Source organism: Pristiophorus japonicus, chromosome 2, assembly GCF_044704955.1.
Source record: "Pristiophorus japonicus isolate sPriJap1 chromosome 2, sPriJap1.hap1, whole genome shotgun sequence".
NCBI lineage: Eukaryota > Metazoa > Chordata > Chondrichthyes > Pristiophoridae > Pristiophorus > Pristiophorus japonicus.
This window is the reverse complement of record NC_091978.1, coordinates 23,986,359-24,010,543: the sequence shown is the minus strand read 5'-3', so window position 1 is coordinate 24,010,543 and position 24,185 is coordinate 23,986,359.

Below are 24,185 nucleotides of genomic sequence, written 5' to 3'. Positions count from 1 at the left end.
AAGAGGAATTCTCCTCGTCGCCCTTACCGGTTCTTTTGCCAATAACCGTAAATCTGTCCCCCCCCCCTGGCTACCGACCCTCCTACCAGTGGAAACTCGGGGAGTGAAATTGGGCTCCTTTGCGCCAACCGCTGGCGCCCCCTGGGGGAGGCTAACTGGGCACAAATGGGTTAACGACCGGGCGAGGCGCAGTTAACGGCTCTCGCCATATTGGGCGGGATTTGAGCTGCTGCGCTAAAGCGTCGTGCCCCGATCTCCTGCGGCCGGAGATTGTGACTTCATCGTCCCGTTAACCCCCGGCCCCGAACTTCACCTTCGCCCACTGGGCCTGTCCCAGGCGGTAACACCGACGGCTGCAGGGGTCGCGTGTGGGGCGGCCGGCCACTTACCGGGGCGAAGATTAAAGGCGAGGTGGCCAATGGAAATTTTTTTTTAAAAAGCTGACCGTGTGGTCTCCGCTCCTGATGCGGTTTCTTCGCGGTCACTCGGCCCGCGCTCTGGGCGCTAGGCTGATCGCGCGGCACCCCCGCTCCTCGCCGGTGTAGGTAGGGCCCTGTTTCTGTTGCTGAGTCGGCAGCGTGAGCCCTTGCCTTTGACCGAGGGAAGGGCCCCTCCCACGTGGCAGCGCTGCGCGGCTGAGTGCGGAGTACTGTTGAGGCGTCTGCCTCGTCACCGCCTCAGAAAGGAAGTGGAGCGCTCCACTTCCTCCCGCAGGGCGGTAACTCGAATTTCTCGAGAGTGGCGAGTCTTCAGCGCCTGGCACTAAGTCTCGTGCCTCCCGAATTTTACCGCCACCGAACGGGGCAATGCCGAATTTCTCCCCCCACTTTCTCCTTCTTTACTCTTATCGTGTATAACTCTTAACTGCCCCCTGGAGTGATCTGCAGTACTTCAGGGCGGTGTAGATTGGATCACTGATAGGCTCTGGAGGCTTCGACCTACAAATAGGAGTTGGAAATTGCTCCCATTTGACTACTGAAAACTGCGGGCATGGATTGTTTCATTTTCTGAGGAGTTGCGAATGGAACTGAGCACTGTTAAGTCATCAGCGAACATCTCCACTTCTGACCTTATGATGGAGGGAAGGTCATTGATGAAGCAACTGAAGATGGTTGGGCTTAAGACACTGCCCTTAGGAACTCCTGCAGCGATGTCCTGGGGCTGGGATGATTGACTTCCAACAATCGCAACCATCTTCCTTTGTGCTCGGTATGACTCCAGCCAGTGGAGAGTTTTCCCGCTATTCTTATTGACTTCAGTTTTACTAGGGCTCCTTGATGCTACACTCGGTCAAATGTTGCCTTGATGTCAAGGGCAGTCACTCTCACCTCACCTCTGGAATTCAGCTCTTTTGTCCATGTTTGGACCAAGGCTGTAATGGGGTCTGGAGCCGAGTGGTCCTGGCGGAACCCAAACTACTGTAGGATGTTTGTTCTTCACTCTACTCTGATTCTTAGACCCCGGAACTTATAGTGGGAAAGGACAACACGAGGCACAAAATGTTAGGCTTAACCCAGTGCCCGTTTTATTATGCAGCGAAACAAAAACGACTAAAACTACAGGACTAGACTGCTGAGAGAAATTTGACTTTAGACATACAATCACCAGAGATTCGTGGTCCTTGATTCCGTGACCTGTTGGTTCATCTTCTGGCCATTCTCTGCAGCTTCTGCTCCTTTCCTTCCGAGCTTGCTTGCTGTTTCTTCCTGTGTCCTTCCTCCTGCTTCTGCTTCACCTGCTTGTGTGTCTGTGTCCGTATATTTACATCCAGGTTTTGAAGAAGTTTCCCGCTGGGACGAAATTCGATTATCGATCTGTTTAACTGTTTGGTGATGAGTTTGAATGACTACTAATTTGCACACGGAGTCGACAATGCAAAAGATATTTCCTTATGCTGAATGCTGTCAGCCAAAAATTTGCATTTCGTGGGGTCTTTTGTTGTCTGGTCTTTTTACAGACTCGATGTCTCTAGTGGCTGTTTTCCCCACCCTGGTCAATCAAGTTCAAAGCCTCATGTAACAACTCCATTGTTGTTAGGCATGTAGTCAGTTTTATGTCCTTGACCGCAGAAAGTCCTTAATTGTCCAGCTTAATTCCAAAAGCTTGGATTAATCAATTTTTTACTTCATGGTCTGTGTTTTTCTGAAGATTAGTAACCTTACACTAGGCATAAGTGATCAGGTTATTGGTGAGTAAGTGCCGCTTGATAGCATTGTCGACGACACCTTCCATCACTTTGCTGATGATTGTGAGTAGACTGATGGGGCGGTAATTGGCTGGATTGGATTGGTCCTGCTGTTTCCTTGCCCTGAAGCCATGAGATTTCATGAGGTCCCGAGTCAATGTTGAAGACTCCCAGGGCCACTCCTTCCCCACTGTATAGCCACCTCGGGTGGGACAGGACATATCCAGGGACGGTGATGGAGGAGTCTGGGACATTGGCTGAAAGGTATGTTTCAGTGAGTATGACTAATCTGTGGGACAGCTCTCCCAATTTTGGCACAAGTCCCCAGATGTTAGTGAGGAGGACTTTACTGGGTCGACTGGACTGGGTGCGTCTAAAGCCAATGCCGAGGCCGGGTGGTCTATCCGGTTTTATTCTTATTATTTTCTGTAGTGGTTTGTTACAACTGAAAGGCTTGCTAGGCCTGGGTCTGGAGTCACATGTAGGCCAGACTAGATAAGGGCAGCAGATTTCCTTCTCTAAAAGACAATAGCAAACCAGATGAGATTTTACAACAATCCAGTAGTTTCATCCACTAGCTTTTTTTAATTCCAGATTTTATTTTTTAATTTAACTGAATTTAAATTCCCCAGCTGCCGAGATGGGATTTGAACTCATGTCTCTAGATTATGGGTCTAGGCTTCCGGATTACTAATTCCATAATTTAACCACTATGCTACCGCTCCCGGTAACTCAGTTAGATTTAGCGTAGTTAGAACTGCTTCACTGACACACCGACATAGACTTGGAGCAAACTCTGGTCCTCCAGCATTGCAATGGTCTTCAGAAACGTCTCCAAGTGTTGGTCCCCCAGCATTGCAGTGGTCTTCCTGGAACATTGTGGGCCGCCCCGACCTGTGTGAGAACACCACCGCAGATCGGGGCTTTAAATAGAGCTGGAGCGCCAGGCCCTGGAACATCGTGGGCGAAGATGCAGCGAATGAGGGTACGGGGCCCAGAAGAGCCGAGGGCCCAGGGGCAGCACGGGCCAGCCCACACTGCGATATGTATGCGCACTAGGTCCATGCAGCAGAGCAGGTCTCCAGTCGTCCTGGTTAATCCTTGCCACTGGACCAAGACTTAGCTCTGCCAAGCCTGTGTGGTGGCTGGTGTGCAACGGCCACCACACTTTAAAAAAAACACCACGCACAGGCATCATAGAGAAATTTGATACTCTACAAATATAAAATTAGCTTTTTCAGCACCAGAACATTTCAGCAGTCAATAGATGGTTAAAACTCCAGTTACACTTCATTGAACAAGGTTTAACTTTTTATGGGGCTTTAAACAGTGATATTGGAGCATAAAGGGGAACATAAGAACATAAGAACGTAAGGATGAGTAGCAGGAATAGACTATGCGGCCCCAAGCCTGCTTCACCATTCAATAAGATCATGGCTGATCTTCAACCCCACTCGATCCCTAGACTCCAAAAATCTATCTATCTCAGCCTTGTACACACTCAATGACCGAGCATCCACAGCACTTTAGGACTGAGAATTCCAAAGATTCACAACCCTCTGAGTGAAGAAATTCCTCCTCATCTGACCCTTAAAAGGCTGACCCTTGTCCTGAGACTGTGCCCCTGGTTCAAGACTGCCCAGCAAGGGGAAACAATCTTGCAGCATTTATCCTGTCAGTCCCCCTCAGGATCTGGTATGTTTCAATCAGATTCACCTCTCATTCTTCTAAACTCTAGAGCTTACATGCCCAATCTCCTCAATCTCTCCTCGTACGACAACCGTCTCATCCCAAGAATAAATCTAGTGAACCTTTGTTGCACCGCCTCTAAGACAAGTATATCCTTCCTTAGATAAAAACTGTGCACAGTATTCCACATGTGGTCTCACCAGAGTCCTGTGCAATTGTAGCAAGACTTTCTTACTCCTGTACTCTGACCCTCTAGCAATAAAGGCCAACATGCCATTTGCTTTCCAATTGCTTGTGGACCGCGTTGCGGAGTTGGAGCTGAGGGTGGATTCACTCTGGAGCATCCACGATGCTGAGAATGACGTGAGTAGCACGTGTAGCGAGTTGGTCTTACTGCAGATGAAGGGTCCACAGCCAGATAGGGAATGGAAGACCAGCAGGAAGAGCAGTGCAAGGAAGGTAGTGCAGGGGTCCCCTGTGGTCATCCCCCTGCAAAACAGATTCACTGCTTTGAGTACTGTTGAGGGGGATGACTCATCAGGGGAGGGCAGCAGCAGCCAAGTTCATGGCACCGTGGCTGGCTCTGTTGAACAGGAGGGGAGGAAAAAGAGTGGGAGAGCGATAGTAATAGGGGATTCAATTGTAAGGGGAATAGATAGGCGTTTCTGTGGCCGCAACCGAGACTCCAGGATGGTATGTTGCCTCCCTGGTGCAAGGGTCAAGGATGTCTTGGAGCGGGTGCAGGACATTCTAAAAAAGGAGGGAGAACAGCCAGTTGTCGTGGTGCACATTGGTACCAACGACATAGGTGAAAAAAAGGGATGAGGTCCTACGAAACGAATTTAAGGAGCTAGGAGCTAAATTAAAAAGTAGGACCTCAAAAGTAGTAATCTCGGGATTGCTACCAGTGCCACGTGATAGTCAGAGTAGGAATCGCAGGATAGCGCAGATGAATACATGGCTTGAGCAGTGGTGCAGCAGGGAGGGATTCAAATTCCTGGGGCATTGGAACTGCTTCTGGGGGAGGTGGGACCAGTACAAAGCGGACGGTCTACACCTGGGCAGGACCGGAACAAATGTCCGAGGGGGAGTGTTTGCTCGTGCTGTTGGGGAGGAGTTAAACTAATATGGAAGGGGGATGGGAATCAATGCAGGGAGACAGAGGGAAACAAAAAGGAGACAAAAGCAAAAGACAGAAAGGAGATGAGGAAAAGTGGAGGGCAGAGAAACCCAAGACAAAAAACAAAAAGGGCCACTGTACAGCAAAATTCTAAAAGGAAAAAGGGTGTTAAAAAAACAAGCCTGAAGGCTTTGTGTCTTAATGCAAGGAGTATCCGTAATAAGGTGGATGAATTAACTGTGCAAATAGATGTTAACAAATATGATGTGATTGGGATTACGGAGACGTGGCTCCAGGATGATCAGGGCTGGGAACTCAACATCCAGGGGTATTCAACATTGATGAAGGATAGAATAAAAGAAAAAGGAGGTGGGGTAGCATTGCTGGTTAAAGAAGAGATTAATGCAATAGTTAGAATGGACATTAGCTTGTATGATGTGGAATCTATATGGATAGAACTGCAGAACACCAAAGGGCAAAAAACATTAGTGGGAGTTGTGTACAGACCTCCAAACAGTAGTAGTAATGTTGGGGAGGGCATCAAACAGGAAATTAGGGGTGCATGCAATAAGGGTGCAGCAGTTATAATGGGTGACTTTAATATGCACATAGATTGGGCTAACCAAACTGGAAGCAATACGGTGAAGGAGGATTTCCTGGAGTGCATAAGGGATGGTTTTCTAAACCAATATGTCGAGGAAGCAACTAGGGGGGAGGCCATCTTAGACTGGGTGTTGTGTAATGAGAGAGGATTAATTAGCAATACAATTGTGCGAGGCTCCTTGGGGAAGAGTGACCATAATATGGTGGAATTCTGCATTAGGATGGAGAATGAAACAGTTAATTCAGAGACCATGGTCCAGAACTTAAAGAAGGGTAACTTTGAAGGTATGAGGCGTGAATTGGCTGGGATGGATTGGCGAATGATACTTAAGGGGTTGACTGTGGATGGGCAATGGCAGATATTTAGAGACCGCATGGATGAACTACAACAATTGTACATTCCTGTCTGTCGTAAAAATAACAAAAGGGAAGGTGGATCAATCGTGGCTATCAAGGAAAATCAGGGATAGTATTAAAGCCAAGGAAGTGGCATACAAATTGGCCAGAAATAGCAGTGAACCCGGAGACTGGGAGAAATTTAAAACTCAGCAGAGGAGGACAAAGGGTTTGATTAGGGCAGGGAAAATGGAGTACGAGAAGAAGCTTGCAGGGAACATTAAGACGGATTGCAAAAGTTTCTATAGATATGTAAAGAGAAAAAGGTTAGTAAAGACTGTAGGTCCCCTGCAGTCAGAATCAGGGGAAGTCATAACGGGAACAAAGAAATGGCGGACCAATTGAACAAGTACTTTGGTTCGGTGTTCACTAAGGAGGACACAAACAACCTTCCGGATATAAGAGGGGTCAGAGGGTCTAGTAAGGAGGAGGAACTGAGGGAAATCCTTATTAGTCGGGAAATTGTGTTGGGGAAATTAATGGGATTGAAGGCCGATAAATCCCCAGGGCCTAATGGACTGCATCCCAGAGTACGTAAGGAGGTGGCCTTGGAAATAGCGGATGCATTGACAGTCATTTTCCAACATTCCATTGACTCTGGATCAGTTCCTATCGAGTGGAGGGTAGCCAATGTAACCCCACTTTTTAAAAAAGGAGGGAGAGAGAAAACAGGGAATTATAGACCGGTAAGCCTGACATCGGTAGTGGGTAAGATGATGGAATCAATTATTAAGGATGTCATAGCAGTGCATTTGGAAAGAGCTGACATGATACGTCCAAGTCAGCATGGATTTGTGAAAGGGAAATCATGCTTGACAAATCTTCTAGAATTTTTTGAGGATGTTTCCAGTAGAGTGGACAAGGGAGAACCAGTTGATGTGGTATATTTGGACTTTCAGAAGGCTTTCGACAAGGTCCCACACAAGAGATTAATGTGCAAAGTTAAAGCACATGGGCTTGGGGGTAGTGTGCTGACATGGATTGAGAACTGGTTGTCAGACAGGAAGCAAAGAGTAGGAGTAAATGGGTACTTTTCAGAATGGCAGGCAGTGACTAGTGGGGTACCGCAAGGTTATGTGCTGGGGCCCCAGCTGTTTACACTGTACATTAATGATTTAGACGAGGAGATTAAATGTACTATCTCCAAATTTGCGGATGACACTAAGTTAGGTGGCAGTGTGAGCTGCGAGGAGGATGCTATGAGGCTGCAGAGTGACTTGGATAGGTTAGGTGAGTGGGCAAATGCATGGCAGATGAAGTATAATGTGGATAAATGTGAGGTTATCCACTTTGGTGGTAAAAACAGAGAGACAGACTATTATCTGAATGGTGACAGATTAGGAAAAGGGGAGGTGCAAAGAGACCTGGGTGTCAATGGTACATCAGTCATTGAAGGTTGGCATGCAGGTACAGCAGGCGGTTAAGAAAGCAAATGGCATGTTGGCCTTCATAGCGAGGGGATTTGAGTACAGGGGCAGGGAGGTGTTGCTACAGTTGTACAGGGCATTGGTGAGGCCACACCTGGAGTATTGTGTACAGTTTTGGTCTCCTAACCTGAGGAAGGACATTCTTGCTATTGAGGGAGTGCAGCGAAGGTTCACCAGACTGATTCCCGGGATGGAGAGACTGACCTATCAAGAAAGACTGGATCAACTGGGCTTGTATTCACTGGAGTTCAGAAGAATGAGAGGGGACCTCATAGAAACGTTTAAAATTCTGATGGGTTTAGACAGGTTAGATGCAGGAAGAATGTTTCCAATGTTGGGGAAGTCCAGAACCAGGGGTCACAGTCTAAGGATAAGGGGTAAGCCATTTAGGACCGAGATGAGGAGGAACTTCTTCACCCAGAGAGTGGTGAACGTGTGGAATTCTCTACCACAGAAAGTTGTTGAGGTCAATTCACTAAATATATTCAAAAAGGAGTTAGATGAAGTCCTTACTACTCGGGGGATCAAGGGGTATGGTGAGAAAGCAGGAATGGGGTACTGAAGTTGCATGTTCAGCCATGAACTCATTGAATGGCGGTGCAGGCTAGTTTCTATGTTTCTATGTTTCTATGTCTACCTCTTTTAGAACCCTAGAATGTAGACCACCAGGTCCAGGGGATTTGTCAGCTTTTAGTCCCATTATTATCTCAAGTACTTTTTCTCCACTGATATTAATTTGCTTAAGTTCCTCGCTCTCATTAGCCACTTGGGTCCCCACTATTTCTGGTATACTTTTTGTATCTTCTACTGTGATTACAGATGCAATATATTTATTTAAATTCTCTGTCATTTTCTATTTCACAATATAATTTCTCCTGTCTCAGCCTCTGCTTACTTTTGCTACTTTCTTCCTTTTAACATGCTTGTAGAAGTTCTTACAATCAATTTTTATATTTCTATTATAAATCTTTCTTTCTATTTTTATATTTCTTGCTAATTTGCTCTCCTATTCCATTTTCACCCATTCTATCAATCTTTGGTCACAGCTTGCTCGTTCCTAAAGCCCTCCCAATCCTCAGGCTTTCTACTATTTTTTGCAACATTATAAGCCTCGTCTTTTAATCTAATACTACACCAGTTACGTTCAGAATAACTCCGCAAGACTGTATTGTAAGCTCAAATTGTTGTGACCTTGGTCTCTTTAATGTGACTCCAGAGTGAGGAAGCAGCATGGTAGATTACCTTTTATACCTGCTTTCCCAGGGTGCACAGGTGACCCTTAGGTCTCCCACAGGTGTGCCCACTGATGGCAAGTCTTACAATTGGTAAGGTTTACATACATACATAACATCATTCCCCCCCAAAGTCTTATGTACAAGTTATTTGCAAGTTGAGGTGATCTGGCGCTCTGCGTTCCCAGGTCGATCGCCTGAGTTGAAGTCCTGGCATGGGTGATCATTGGTTGGATCATTGCTGCACGGCCGTGCGGCTGGTCTGATCGGACTGACGGGCATAGTGGGTTCATCCTCGTGGTTGATAGCGAGGTCGATTGTGTTAGTGGGTCGCTGGGGGCCAGGTCCTTTCACAGTGGTTCCTGGTTATCTGTAGTTCGCAGTTTGGTCTGGTCCAAATGCTTTCTGCGTTTGCCCATTACGTGGTTTCACGACAAACAGTCCATTTTCATCACCCCTCCTCCTTCTGAAGTCCAACGAGTAAAGACCCAGTCTACTCAATCTATCATCATAAGGTAACCCCCTCATCTCCGGAATCAGCCTAGTGAATCGTCTCTGTATCCCCTCCAAAGCTAGTATATCCTTCCTTAAGTAAGGTGACCAAAACTGCACGCAGTACTCCAGGTGCGGCCTCACCAATACCCTATACAGTTGCAGCAGGACCTCCCTGCTTTTGTACTTCATCCCTCTCGCAATGAAGGCCAACATTCCATTCGCCTTCCTGATTACCTGCTGCACCTGCAAACTAACTTTTTGGGATTCATGCACAAGGACCCCCAGGTCCCCCTGCACCGCAGCATGTTGTAATTTCTCCCCATTCATATAATTTTCCCTTTTATTGTTTTTTTTTCCAAGGTGGATGACCTCGCATTTTCCGACATTGTATTCCATCTGCCAAAGCTTAGCCCATTTGCTTAACCTATCTAAATCTCTTTGCAGCCTCTCTGTGTCCTCTACACAACCCACTTTCCCACTAATCTTTGTGTCACCTGCAAATTTTGTTACACTACACTCTGTCCCCTCTTCCAGGTCATCTATGTATATTGTAAACAATTGTGGTCCCAGCACCGATCCCTGTGGCACACCACTAACCACTGATTTTCAACCCGAAAAGGACCCATTTATCCCGACTCTCTGCTTTCTGTTAGCCAGCCAATTCTCTATCCATGCTAATACATTTCCTCTGACTCCGCGTACCTCTATCTCCTGCAGTAACCTTTTGTGTGGCACCTTATCGAATGCCTTTTGGAAATCTAAATACACCACATCCATCGGTACACCTCTATCCACCATGCTCGTTATATCCTCAAAGAATTCCAGTAAATTAGTTAAATATGATTTCCCCTTCATGAATCCATGTTGCGACTGCTTGATTGCACTATTCCTATCTAGATGTCCAGGTATTTCTTCCTTAATGATAGCTTCAAGCATTTTCCCCACTACAGATGTTAAACTAATCGGCCTATAGTTACCTGCCTTTTGTCTGCCCACTTTTTTAAACAGAGGTGTTACATTAGCTGCTTTCCAATCCGCTGGTACCTCCCCAGAGTCCAGAGAATTTTGTTAGATTATAACGAATGCATCAGCTATAACTTCCGCCATGTGACCTGCCCTATATGTTATGATTCGAAAACAACATTACTTTGTTCACAGTACTTGTAGCAGCACTTGTGTGCTGAGAGATTTGCTTAGTATTGTCACTGGTGGCAATGAACGCCTAGGCTATCGCTATGGCCTTACTCAAGGTTGGGGTCTCTACAGTCAAAAGCTTGCAAAGTATTGGTTCGTGGCCAATGCCAAGTACAAAAAAGTCTCTGAGCATGTGCTCCAAATGTCCTTCAAATTCGCAATGTCCTGCAAGGCGTCTTAACTCGCGACATAACTTGCCACTTCCTGGCCTTCAGACCTTTTGTAGGTGTAGACGGTACCTTGCCATCAGAACACTTTCCTTCGGGTTCAAATGCTCTCGGACCAGTGAGCACAAATCATCGTATGATTTCTCTGTGGGTTTCGCTGGAGTGAGCAGATTTTTCCTGAGGCCATACATTGGTGCCCCACAGATGATGAGGAGGATCGCTCTACTTTTGGCAGCACTCTCTTCCCGATCTAGCTCGTTGGCCACGAAGTATTGGTCAAGTCGGTCCACAAAAGTTTCCAATCATCTCCTTCTGAAAATTTCTCCAGGATGCACACTGTTCTCTGCATTTTTGGGTTCGCTACCTGTATCTCATCGCCAGTTGTGTATGGAGAAAGAGTCAGACTGAACACTGTGAGCTCAAAGTAAAGTGTGACCTTAGTCTTTTATTGCAGGTCTCCAGAGTGCCTCTCCAATCTGTGAAGCCTTCTTAAATACCTGTGCTCCCAAGGGATTATGGGACTCCGGGGAATGAGCCCTCTGGTGGTTGTACAGAGTAAATACAAGTCCACATATATAACAGTTACGGTTGACCCATCACTCTCTAGCACTTCCATAACTACGAGTTGGTCTGCAGGCTGCACTGTTTCCACTTTACCAGGGAGGCTTTGAGGAAATCCTTATAACGTTTCCGCTGTCCTCCTTTGGCTCGGTTACCATGAAGGAGCTCCGCATAAAGCATTTGCTTAGGGAGTCTCGTATCTGGCATGCATACTATGTGGCCTGCCCAGCGAAGCTGATCGAGTGTGGTCAGTGCTTCAATACTGGGGATGTTAGCCTGGTCGAGGACACTAATGTTGGTGCGCCTGTCCTCCCAGGAGATTTGCAGGATCTTGCGGAGACACCGTTGGTGATATATCTCCAGCGACTTGAGGTGTCTACTGTACATCGTCCATGCCTCAGACCCATACAGGAGGGCGGGTATTACTATAGCCCTGTAGACCATGAGTTTGGTGGTAGATTTGAGGGCCTGGTCTTCAAACACCTTTTTACGCAGGCAGCCGAATGCTGCACTGGCGCACTGGAGGCGATGCTGAATCTCCGTATCAATGTCTGCCTTTGTTGATAAGAGGCTCCCGAGATATGGGAAATGGTCCACGTTGTCCAGGACCGCGCCGTGGATCTTGATGATTGGAGGGCAATGCTATGCGGCGGTGACAGGCTGGTGAAGGATCTTTGTCTTACGGATGTTAAGCGTAAGGCCCATGCTTTCATATGCCTCAGTGAATACATTGACTATATCCTGGAGTTCAGCCTCTGAATGTGCGCAGACACAGGCATCGTCCGCATACTGCAGCTCAACGACAGAGGTTGGGGTGATCTTGGACCTGGCCTGGAGGCGGCGTAGGTTAAACAGCTTCCCACTGGTTCTGTAGTTTAATTCCACTCCAGCGGGAAGCTTGTTGATTGTAAGGTAGAGCATGGCGGTGAGGAAGATTGAGAAAAGGGTTGGAGTGATAATGCAGCCCTGTTTGACCCCGGTCCAGACGTGGATTGGGTCTGTAATGGATCCGTTGGTAAGGATCACGGCACTGCATGTCATCGTGAAGCAGGTGAAGGATGTTGATAAACTTTTGGAGGGAACCGAAACGGAGGAGGACGCTCCATAGACCCTCACGGTTGACAGTGTCAAAGGCCTTTGTAAGATCGAAAAGGCCATGTATAAGGGCTGGCACTGCTCCCTGCATTTTTCCTGCAACTGGCGCGCTGCATAGATCATGTCTGTTGTGCCCTGTAAGGGACGAAATCCGCATTGTGATTCCGGGAGGAGCTCCTCAGCCACAGGGAGAAGACGGTTGAGGAGAACTCGAGCGACAACTTTCCCAGTGGCTGATAGCAGGGAGATTCCCCTGTAGTTGTCGCAGTCGGACTTGTCCCCCTTTTTAAAAATGGTCACAATCACTGCATCTCTCAGATCTCTCGGCATGCTCTCCTCCCTCCAGGTGAGAGAGATGAGGTCATGTATGCGCGCCAACAGCGCCTCTCCGCCATATCTTAGCGCCTCAGCAGCGATTCCATTCGCACCCATAGCCTTGTTATTCTTAAGCTGTTTTATGGCTTTGCCTACTTTGTGCAACGTTGGAGTTTCAGTGAGTTGGTGGCGGGTCGCATGCTGCGGGATGGAATCGAGAACACGCGAGTCAAAGGCAGAGTCTCGATTGAGGAGATTAACTTATTGGATACATGTACAACTGGCTGGGGCTCGCCCGCTACTTTGGCTTGCTGTACAACACGCCCGACCCCGTGTGATAACACATCACTTGCTACAAGTACTTTATCAGATACATATACGACCGGTTGGTGTTCGCCCACTATGTTGGCTTTTTTAAGGTACCCCCGACCCCATATGATAATGCATCATTGGCCGCGAAAGATGGGTTACACAGTGCAAACAACTTATTGGAATGTGGTGGGTTCCTGGCCTTCTCAGCGGCCTCCCCTTTACCTTTGCCCCAAGCCCAGTCGTCTTCCTTGCTGGGCAACACATGCCTCTGTTTCGTTGCAGCGACCTCCCGTGGTCTGGAAGCACTTTCATCCTGTGGTCTGGACGTACTATCGTCCCATGTCTGGCTGCTCTTTCGTCCCATGGTCTGGACGTACTCTCGTCCTGTGGTCTGGATGCCCTTTCATTCCGTGGTCTGGACGCACTCTTGTCCGTGCCCGTGATGCCGACTGCCGGAATCTTCCTCCCCAGGGATTTTGCCTCTGAGGTTGGGATGCCGCATTTGGATCATTTGGGCTAGAGTGTCACTCTGCTTGGTCGACCTCGAGCCTCTTCCATCGTCACAAAGAGATCATCGGCTTTGGGTGGTAGGTACTGCGCCTGTACCGCTGCTCGATTGATCTTTACCTCCTCGTGGCCGTGATGAGCAGCCTGTGCCTTGGGAATCTGCAAATGGATCTGCACTTTGATGCCTGGTTCAGCTGAAGGTGGGGGCTTGCTCAGCCTTTGAGCAAGGGAGGCGTCGTTCACCAGAGAAGGTACACAGAGGTCTTCCCAATTCGATCGAATCTTCCCCATCCACCTTCTACCAAGCAGCGTTGGCACATTACCTGAAACAATCCACAGTGGTAAATCGTGCACTGCTCCCTCATGGGATACTCTTATGTCCGCACTACCAATAACTGGTATCAGTTCCTTGGTGTAGGTGTGCAGCTTTGGCTGAATCAGGATCAGCTTGGGCCGTTGTGCTCTGTAGCCCCACAGCCTCTCGAATGCCTTCTGACTCATTTTTGATTGACTTGCCCGCATGTCCAATTCCATGGAGACTGGAGTGCTGTTGAGTTTAACTATTAACATTATCAGAGGGCTTTTGGTGGTGAAGGTGAGTATCCCATACACTTCCTCTTCATCCTCAGGTCGAGTTGCCTCTCCTGCTCATTCAGTGTGATTCTTGCTGGATCGGTCGTCCTTTCCTGACTCTTTGCCATGTGGTGAGTCAGAGATCATTTGCACATTCGCTGGCGGTGCCCCATTGTTCCACAGCCCTTGCACACACGGTGCTTGAATCTACATTGATGGGCTCGATGACTGCCTCTGTAGCGCCAACGTGGTGTTGATGGATTCGCATTCACGCCCCATGACCGACTCTGAGTCACCCTAGGCCTAAGTCTGGCCTCTGTGGTCATGTAGGCCCTGCCATGTATAGTTCTGCCTGCTGAAAGCATTATTTTATGCACAGTACTTGCCGGTGAGCTTCGATTCTGTGAAGATATCTGTTTCGTGTTGTCGCTCGTGGATATGAAAGCCTGGGCTATCGTGATGGCCTTGCTCAGATCTTGGGATTCGGCAGACAGCAGTTTGCGAAGAATGACCTCATGGCCGATTCCAAGCACGAGAAAGTCCCGCAACATTTCCCCCAGAGATCAGGCAAATTCGCACTGTCCCGCAAGGCAACAAAGCTCACCACGTTCTGGCTCTCGGAGCGATGATGCGTGTAAAAGCGAAACCTGGCCATTAAGATGCTCTCCTTCGGCTTGAGGTGTTCCCGAACCAGCGGGCACAGCTCTGCGTAATTCTTGTCTGTTGGTTTGTCCGGTGCCAGCAGATTTTTGAGGAGGCCATATATCGAAGACCCACATAAGGTGAGGATAGCCGCCCTGTGCTTGACCACCTTCTCAGCCTTGTCCAGTTCGTTGGCCACGAAGTACTGGTCGAAACGCTCAATGAAGGCTTCTCAATCATCACCCTCAACAAATCTCTCAAGAATACCAATGACAGCCATTACCGCATGAAAGTTTGTGATCCGTCACTCGTCGCCAATTGCTATGTTCAGAATAACTCCACAAGACTGTGTTGTAAGCTCAAACTGTTCTGACCTTGGTCTCTTTAATGTGATTCCAGACTGAGGAAGCAGCATGGTGGATCACCTTTTATACCTGCTTGCCCAGGGTGCACAGGTGACCTTAAGGTCTCCCACAGGTGTGCCCCCTGGTGGCAAGTCTTACATATTGGTGAGGTTTACATACACACATAACAATCCCTAAATTCTTTACTTAGCCACGGAAGGATCACTTTTCCCATGGAGTTTTTATTTCTCAATTAAATATGCATTTGTTGAGAATGTTGGAGTATTTCTTTACATGACAGCCACTGCTTACTTGTTGTCATATCTTCTAATCTAATTTCCCACTCTGCCCACGTAATTGGCTTTGTTTCAATTTAAGATGCCAGGTTCGGATTTAAGAATGTCACTTTCGAACTGAATGTGAAATATTCTGATCATTTTTCCGAGAGGAACTCTTACTATAAGATTACTAATTAACCCTGCCTCATTACAGAAAACAAGATATAAAATAGCCTATTTCCTTGTTGGTTTCATGATGTATTGTTCTAGGAAAGAGTCTCAAATACATTCCATGAACTCGTCCTCCAAACTACACTTGCCAATTTGATTTGCCCAATTTATATGCGGATTAAAGTTCCCCACGATTATTGTATTTCATTAGTTACAAGCTCCTATTATTTCTTGATTAATACTCTGTCCATTGGTATAGCTACTGTTAGGGGGACTATAAACTACTCCCACCACTGTTTTCTGTCTCTTGTTATTTTTATCTCCACCCATAATGATTCCACTTCCTTAGCTTCTGAGCCAAGATCCTTTCTCACGACTGTCCTTATGCCGTGCTTAATTATCAGGGCTATTTCTCCCTCCAGTTCCAGTCTGCTTGTCATTTCGATACATCAAGTACCTTTGAATATTTAGTTCCCAACCCTGGTCACCTTGCAACCATCGTCGCGATTTTATGAACCTCGGCAGGTCTGTGGCGGGCAATGTCGGTGACGGGTCCCGACCCCATTGCTGTCTCCCTCCCAGCCTCTGAAATTAATTGCACCTGTGGGGGCTTGTTAAGCCGGCTCAGCACGTTTCCCGGCCAATTAGAAGAACAGGTCAGGTGACGTCCTTTGTTGATACGTCAGCAACTGGTTTCCTTAAAGGGCCCATGGTCAAGTTTAAATTGATATTTGTGCTGTCAGTGTTCTACAGCATTGAGGTGCTGCAAACACTGAGTGACTGCACAGAGGTGCACGGCTGCACCCAGGCCCTTCCATGCCTCCCGTCATATACTTTTAGAGGGAGTCACAGCACACAGGGAGGTCCTCCTCCCTTCCAATGGGCGGAAGGGACCTCCCCAAGAGATCAATACAGCCTGGTTGCATATTGCAGAGGAGGTGAACAGCAGGGATGTGGTCAGGGTGACCTGACTGCAGTGCCGCAAACCTTTCAATGATCTCAGTGGATCACGGGACGTTAGTACAAAGCCACACTCAACCTCATCCTGCTGTGCCTCTCGTCACATCCCCATCACTCTGCCTTCCCGACCCTACTCCTGCACATCCTTACTCACACCAACTTATCTTGCACCTCCACCCATCCCTCTCTCTTTATCACATCTCCATTTCACGAGCCACCCCTTACACTCGCCCTCATCCTCGTGCAGTCACACCAACTAACAGGGTGTCGGGCTGAAGGAGATTATAGAAATAGAGAGGGGTGAGGCTATGGAGGGATTTGAAAACGTGGAGGAGAATTTTGAAATCGAGGAGTTGCTTAACCGGAATGCAATGTATGTCAGCGAGCACAGGGGTGATGGGTGAGCGGGACTTGGTGCGAGTTAGGACACAGGCAGCCGAGTTTTGGATGACCTCAAGTTTACATAGGGTAGAACATGGGAGGCCAGCCAGAGGTGCATTGCAATAGTCAAGTCTAGAGGAAAGAAAGGCATGGATGAGGGTTTCAGCAGCGGATGAGCTGAGGTACGGACGGAGACAGGTGCTGTTACAGAGGTGGAAATAGGCGGTCTTAGTTATGCTGCGGATATGACCTATCTACATCCGAGTTAGTTGATTCGCTAGGACACTGGTACCAGCCGGGTTTAAGCGGGGACCATCCCAATGGAACATCTCCCTCTATCCCCAGTACTGGTGCCAGTGCCCCATGAATCAAATTCAATTGAAGTTTTCATCAGTTCAAGTAATTCACTGATTGCCGGCGATGGGGAGTGGAACTGGTTGGGTGGTGTACACCGCAGCCTGTGGCGGAGCAGGGAATAACTGATCGCGAGTTCAGGAATTCCACCTTTATCTGCGCCTGCGCTAAATCCTGAAGTTACTGTCGGTTTCAGAGGGGCAAAGGTGGTGACCTGCTGAAGGTTTCACCCTCATTACCACCGCCAAACCCGAGCCATTGTGCCTACAGTGGTCACTCCCTATCGAGCGAACAGGAACATTACCCACGTAGAGTTCTCAGTAGTTTGGTTTGGAGACTGTTTAACATGATGATGGGTGGATTTTGTGTGATTCAACACCTTTCTGGTCGAATAAAACTCTAGAATTCCAAATATAAACTCTTCTCTTTTTCTCCTAGGCCTCTGAAAGTTTGGCAACATGGCCTCGTGGATCAGATTTGGTAAGCCCTTTTATCTCAAGACATTTGCTGGGTTACCTATGTGGACTCTCGAAATGAAAGGTCTAAGCGGAGCCCTGATAGAGGTCTTTAAAATGATGATGGGGTTCGATAGGGTGCATGTGGAGAAACTATTTCTACTTGTGGAGGAATCCGGAACAAGGGGAAGAATTATAAGATAACAAGAAAAACTTGCATTTCTATAGCACCTTTTACAACCTCAGGATATCCCAAAGCACTTTACAGCCAATGAAGTACTTTGTGAAGTGTCATCACTGTTGTAATGCTGCAAACATTACAGATAGTCATTAACAGATCAAGTAAAGAATTTAGGAGGAATGTCACTTTTAGGGGAGTGGTGAGAATGTGGACTGGTTGAAGCAGATAGCGTTGACTCATTTAAGAAGAGGATTGATGCAGACATGAGGGAGAAATTAATAGAGGAATACAGGGGGCAGGGTGAGAAGACGTAATTTGAGTGGGAAGAAGATCGTGTGGTGTATAAACTCTGGCATAATTGGCCCACATGGCCTGTTTCTGTGCCATCATTCTTTACCAGAATGGTATCAGGGATGAAAGATTTCAGACACGTGGAGAGACTAGAGAAACTGGGGTGAGGAAGATAGCAACAGGTGTAGGCCATTTATCCCCTCGAGCCTGGTCTGCCATTACATAAGATCATGGCTGAACTGTGACCTAACTCCATATATCCGCCCCATATCGCTTAACAAAAATCTATCAATCCCCGATTTAAAATGGACCTAGCCTCAATTGTCATTTACGGAAGAGAATTATAAGCTTCTATCACCCTTTGCATGTACAAGTGTTTCCTAACTTCACTCCTTAAAGACCTGGCTCCAATTTTTAGACTTTCAGGATTGTTTTCTTTGGAGCAGAGAATGTTAAGGGGAGGATTTGAGAGAGGCGTTCAAAATCTTGAAGGGTTTTGACAGAGTAAATAAGCAGAAACTAATTCCAGCGGCAGAAGGGTCGTTAACCAGAGGACACTGATTGGCAAAAGAAACATAGAATCATACAACCATAGAAATTTATGGCACAGAAAACACTGGGAGGAAAAGCAATGTGTGAGGAGGGCACAACAAATCTGCAAAAGGACATAGGCAGGCTAAGTGAGTGGGCAAAAATTTGGCAGATGGAGTATAATGTTGGAAAGTGTGATGTCTTGCACTTTGGCAGAAAAAAAATCAAAGAGCAAGTTATTATTTAAATGGAGAAAGATTGCAAACTTCTGCAGTCCAGCAGGACCTGGGGGTACTTGTGCATGAAACACAAAAGGATAGTATGTAGGTACAGCAAGTGATCAGGAAGGCCAATGGAATCTTGGCCTTTATTGCAAAGGGGCTGGAGTATAAAAGCAGGGAAGTCTTGCTACAGTTGTACAGGGTATTGGTGAGGTTCAACAGCATGCTGTCATAGGAGCATGTTCTGGACTCAGTGTCATTTCAATATTGCAACATGCCACTTTAAACAGAGGCATAGCCCCAACCATCACAACAGATATTTCGAATCATCCTGTATGTTTTTAGCTAGTTAAAACTTACCAAGCAAGTTCATCCAGAAAGATGCTTTTTGTTCACTTAAATACCTCTTACGTTCACATGCTCATTCCATTCTCAAATGAACACAAGTGATCCAGTTACTAATAGGTTTACTCTTAATTACAACAGATGACCACATTCCCCCAATTTCTGTGGAAGAAAGCTTTGTTGCAGATTCAATTACATTTCGCAATACACGTGTTAAAGCCAACACAATTTTAATCAGTTGATGGCATAGAGGAAATAGGTTACAGCAATAAAATTCATCTTATTGCTCTGAACTAAAACCCCTCCACACATGCCCATTGAGGATAAAACTTAAAACAGTTGTAGATTACAAGTAATGATTTGACATGTTTCTCCTTTCCACCAATCCACATATATACACATCATTCCACAGAAAGGTCCAAGAGATCTGTTCCACCAACAGACTCTGAACGCTACAACCATGCATCGGAAATTCCTCTCCACTATTTTAGCAGAAGGGTTTAATTTAAAATACCTCCAAAAATAGTGGGCAGAGGGATGCAAAAATGCATTATTTGTTCATACACTGATATCCCATGGCATCATGAGAGGGGGTCTCATAGAAACATATAAAATACTGACAGGGCTGGACAGGTTAGATGCAGGAAGAATGTTCCCGATGTTGGGGAAGTCCAGAACCAGGGGACACAGTCTAAGGATAAGGGGTAAGCCATTTAGGACCGAGATGAGGAGAAACCTCTTCACTCAGAGAGTTGTTAACCTGCAGAATGCTCTACCGCAGAGAGTTGTCGATGCCAGTTCGTTCGATATATTCAAGAGGAAGTTAGATATAGCCCTTACAGCTAAAGGGATCAAGGGGTATGGGGAGAAAGCAGGAAAGGGGTACTGAGATGATGATCAGCCATGATCTTATTCAATGGTGGTGCAGGCTCGAAGGGCCGAATGGCCTACTCCAGCCCCTGTTTTCTATGTTTCTATAATTTCATGTTCAAAATGTTTACAGCCTCCTTCCGACTGGTTTCTGCTTCACCACATCAACTCAGCTCTTCTGCTTATGCCATGACAGATCATGAATTCACTATATGGGGACATGAGTTACACAAAAGCACATCCTCCCACTCAGTAGCCCAGCCCATAAGATCACCCATCAACATAAGATCATTCAATCAGAACAAAGTATGTAGTATTGCTTTGGAGTGAAATCGGCAAGATCAAATTCTGACAAGCAGTACAACAGGCAGAGATCAACCATTTGGATTTCGGTCCAGCTGCGGTGTAACTGCAACCAGTGCAAAAATTCCTCAATTTCATTCACAACCTTTCTGATTTTAGATGTCTTGAGAATTCTTGGGGAAGCAATTTTATATTAAAAGAGGACAGATCACAAAGGATCCACCATTTCCCATTGTCAGCTGCACTCTAAGAGAAGAATAAGGCTCTTCAGATAACCCAAAGCACTATAAACACATGGAATTACTTTTGAAGTGCAGTCACTTGTGCAGCCAAGTTGAGCAGTCAACTTACATGTTTATTTTACTGCACCATTTCAGCACTCTAAGAACCGAACAGACAGTGATTGGGGACGAGTATATGTGTGGCAGATGTTCGCATATCAAAGTTTTAAATAAATAAGCTCTGTATTTGCAGATCATAACTGAAGTCACAGAGAGGCTAATTTAATGAGCCTTCTCTGGAGTATATTCCATCGTGGGCCGGCCGGACCTGTGCGAGAACACCACCGTAGGTCGGGGCTATAAATAGAGCTGGAGCGCCAGGCACTGGAACAGCGTGGTGGAGGTGCGATGAATGAGGGACGGGTCCCAGAAGAGCCGAGGGCCAGAGGCAGCACGGGCCAGCCCACACTGCGATAAGTGTGTGCACTAGGTCCGTTCAGCAGAGCAGATCTCCAATCATCCTGGTTCAAACCTTGCCACTGGATAAAGACCTAGCTCTGTCGAGCCCGTGTGGTGGCTGATGTGCAACGGTCACCACACGTTAAAAAATTCACGCACAGGCATCTTCCACCCCCTCAATTGGAGTTCAGGACTGGAACATCGGGTCCTTCATTGAAAGATCTGTGAACTCATGTGGAAGCAAGTCCTCCTCGTTCAAGGGATCACCTATGATGCTGACTGGTGAGGCCACACCTGGAATACTGCGTGCAGTTTTGGTTTCCATATTTACAAAAGGATATACTTGCTTTGGGGGCAGTTCAGAGAAGGTTCACTAGGTTGATTCCGGAGATGAGGGGGTTGACTTATGAGGAAAGGTTGAATAGGTTGGTCCTCTACTCATTGGAATTCAGAAGAATGAGAGGTGATCTTATCGAAACTTTTGACAAGATCCCACAGAAGAGATTGGTGTGCAAAATTAAAGCACATGGTTTTAGGGGTAATGTACTGACGTGGATAGAGAATTGGTTGGCAGAGAGTCGGGAGAAACGGGTCCTTTTTAGAATGGCAGGCAGTGACTAGTGGGGTGCCGCAGGGCTCAGTGCTGGGACCCCGTCTATTTACATTAATGATTTGGATGAGGGAATTGAGTGTAATATCTCCAAGTTTGCAGATGACACTAAGCTGGGTGGCGGTGCGAGCTGTGAGGAGGACGCTAAAAGGGATTGGTGACTTGGACAGGTTAGGTGAGTGGGCAAATGCATGGCAGATGCAGTATAATGTGGATAAATGTGAGGGTATCCACTTTGGTGGCAAAAACACGAAGGCAGAATATTATCTGAATGGCAGCAGATTAGGAAAAGGGGAGGTGCAACGAGACCTGGGTGTCATGGTACATCAGTCATTGAAAGTTGGCATGCAGGTACAACAGGCGGTGAAGAAGGCAAATGGTTTGTTGGCATTCATAGCTAGGGGATATGAGTATAAGAGCAGGGAGGTCTTATTGCAGTTGTACAGGGCCTTCGTGAGGCCTCACCTGGAATATTGTGTTCAGTTTTGGTCTCCTAATCTGAGGAAGGGCGTCCTTGCTATTGAGGGAGTGCAGCGAAGGTTCACCAGACTGATTCCCGGGATGGCAGGACTGACATATGAGGAGAAATTGGATCGACTGGGACTGAGCGGGGATCTCATAGAAATGTATAAAATTCTGACGGCACTGGACAGTTTAAATGCAGGAAGAATGTTCCCGATGTTGGGGAAGTCCAGAACCAGGGGACATAGTCTAAGGATAAGGGATAAGCCATTTAGAACTAAGATGAGGAGAAACTTCTTCACTCAGAGAGTTGTTAACCTGTGGAATGCCCTACCTCAGAGAGTTGTTATGCCAGTTCATTAAATATATTCAAGAGGGAGTTAGATATGGCCCTTACGACTAAAGGGATCAAGGAGTATGGAGAGAAAGCAAGAAAGGGGTACTGAGGTGAATGATCAGCCATGATCATATTGAATGGTGGTGCAGGCTCGAAAGGCCTAATGGTCTACTCCTGCACCTATTTTCTCTGTTTCTATGCTTCTATTATGAGCAGGCTTGACAAGGTGGATGCAAAGAAGATGTTTCCACTGATGGGAGAGACTAAAACTAGAGGGCATGATCTTGAATAAGGTGCCGCCCATTTAAAACAGAGCTGAGGAGGAATTTCTTCTCTCAGAGGGTTGTAAATCTGTGGAATTTTCTGCCTCAGAGAGCATATACTATCGGGCCCTGGGGATTTATCAGCCTTCAATCCCATCAATTTCCCTAACACAATTTCCCAGCTAATAAGGATATCCTTCAGTTCCTCCTCCTCACTAGACTCACTCTCCCCTAGTACATTTGGAAGGTTATTTTTGTCTTCCTTCGTGAAGACAGAACCAAAGTATTTGTTCAATTGGTTTGCCATTTCTTTGTTCCCCATTATAAATTCACCTGGATCTGACTGCAAGGGATCCACATTTGTCTTCACTAATCTTTTTCTCTTCACATATTTATAGAAGCTTTGGCAGTCAGTTTTTATCTTCCCTGTAAGCTTCCTCTCGTACTCTATTTTCCCCCTCTTAATTAAACCCTTTGTCCTCCTCTGTTGAATTCTAAATTTCTCCCAGTCCTCAGGTTTGTTACTTTTTCTAGCCAATTTATATGCCTCTTCCTTGGTTTTAACAATATCGTTAATTTCCTCGTTAGCCACGGTTTACTCCAGACAGGGATGTACAATTGCTGGAGTTCATCCATGTGATCTTTAAATGTTTGCCATTGCTTATCCACCATCAATCCTTTAAGTATCCTTTGCCAGTCTATTCTAGCCAATTCATGCCTCATACCATCGAAGTTACCTTTTCTTAAGTTCAGGACCCTAGTTTCCAAATTAACTGTGTCACTCTCCATCTTAATAAAGAATTCTACCATATTATGGTCACTCTTCCCCAAGGGGCCTCACACAACAAGACTGCTAATTAGTCCCTTCTCATTACAAATCAGCCAGTCTAGGATGGCCAGCTCTCTAGTTTGTTCCTCGACATATTGATCGAGAAAACCATCCCTAATACACTCCAGGAAATCCTCCTCCACCGCATTGCTACCAGTTAGGTTAGCCCAATCAATATGTAGATTAAAGTCGCCCATGATAACTGCTGTACCTTTATTGCACACATCCCTTATTTCTTGTTTGATGCTGTCCCCAACTTCACTTCTACTGTTTGGTGGTCTGTACACAACTCCCACTAGCGTTTTCTGCCCTTTGGTATTCCGCAGCTCCACCCATACCGATTCCACATCATCCAGGCTAATGTCCCTCCTTACTATTGCATTAATTTCCTCTTTAACCAGCAACGCCACACTGCCTCCTTTTCCTCTCTGTCTATCCTTCCTAAATGTTGAATACCCCTGGATGTTGAGTTCTCAGCCTTGATCACCCTGGAGCCATGTCTCCGTGATGCCAATTACATCATATCCGTTAGATGCTAGTGTAATCGCTGTACTGGAACAGCTTGGCTAGAGGCGTAGCTAGTTCTGGAACACATGTCTTTAGCACGACAGCCGGGGTGTTGTCGGGGCCCATAGCCTTTGCTATACCCACTGCTCTCAGCCTTTCTTGATATCACGTGGAGTGAATCGAATTGTGTGAAGACTGGCTCCTGTGATGGTGGGGACCTCAGGAGGAAGCCGATGTGGATCATCCAGTCGCCACTTCTGGTTGAAGATGGTTGTAAACGCTTCAGCCTTGTCTTTTGC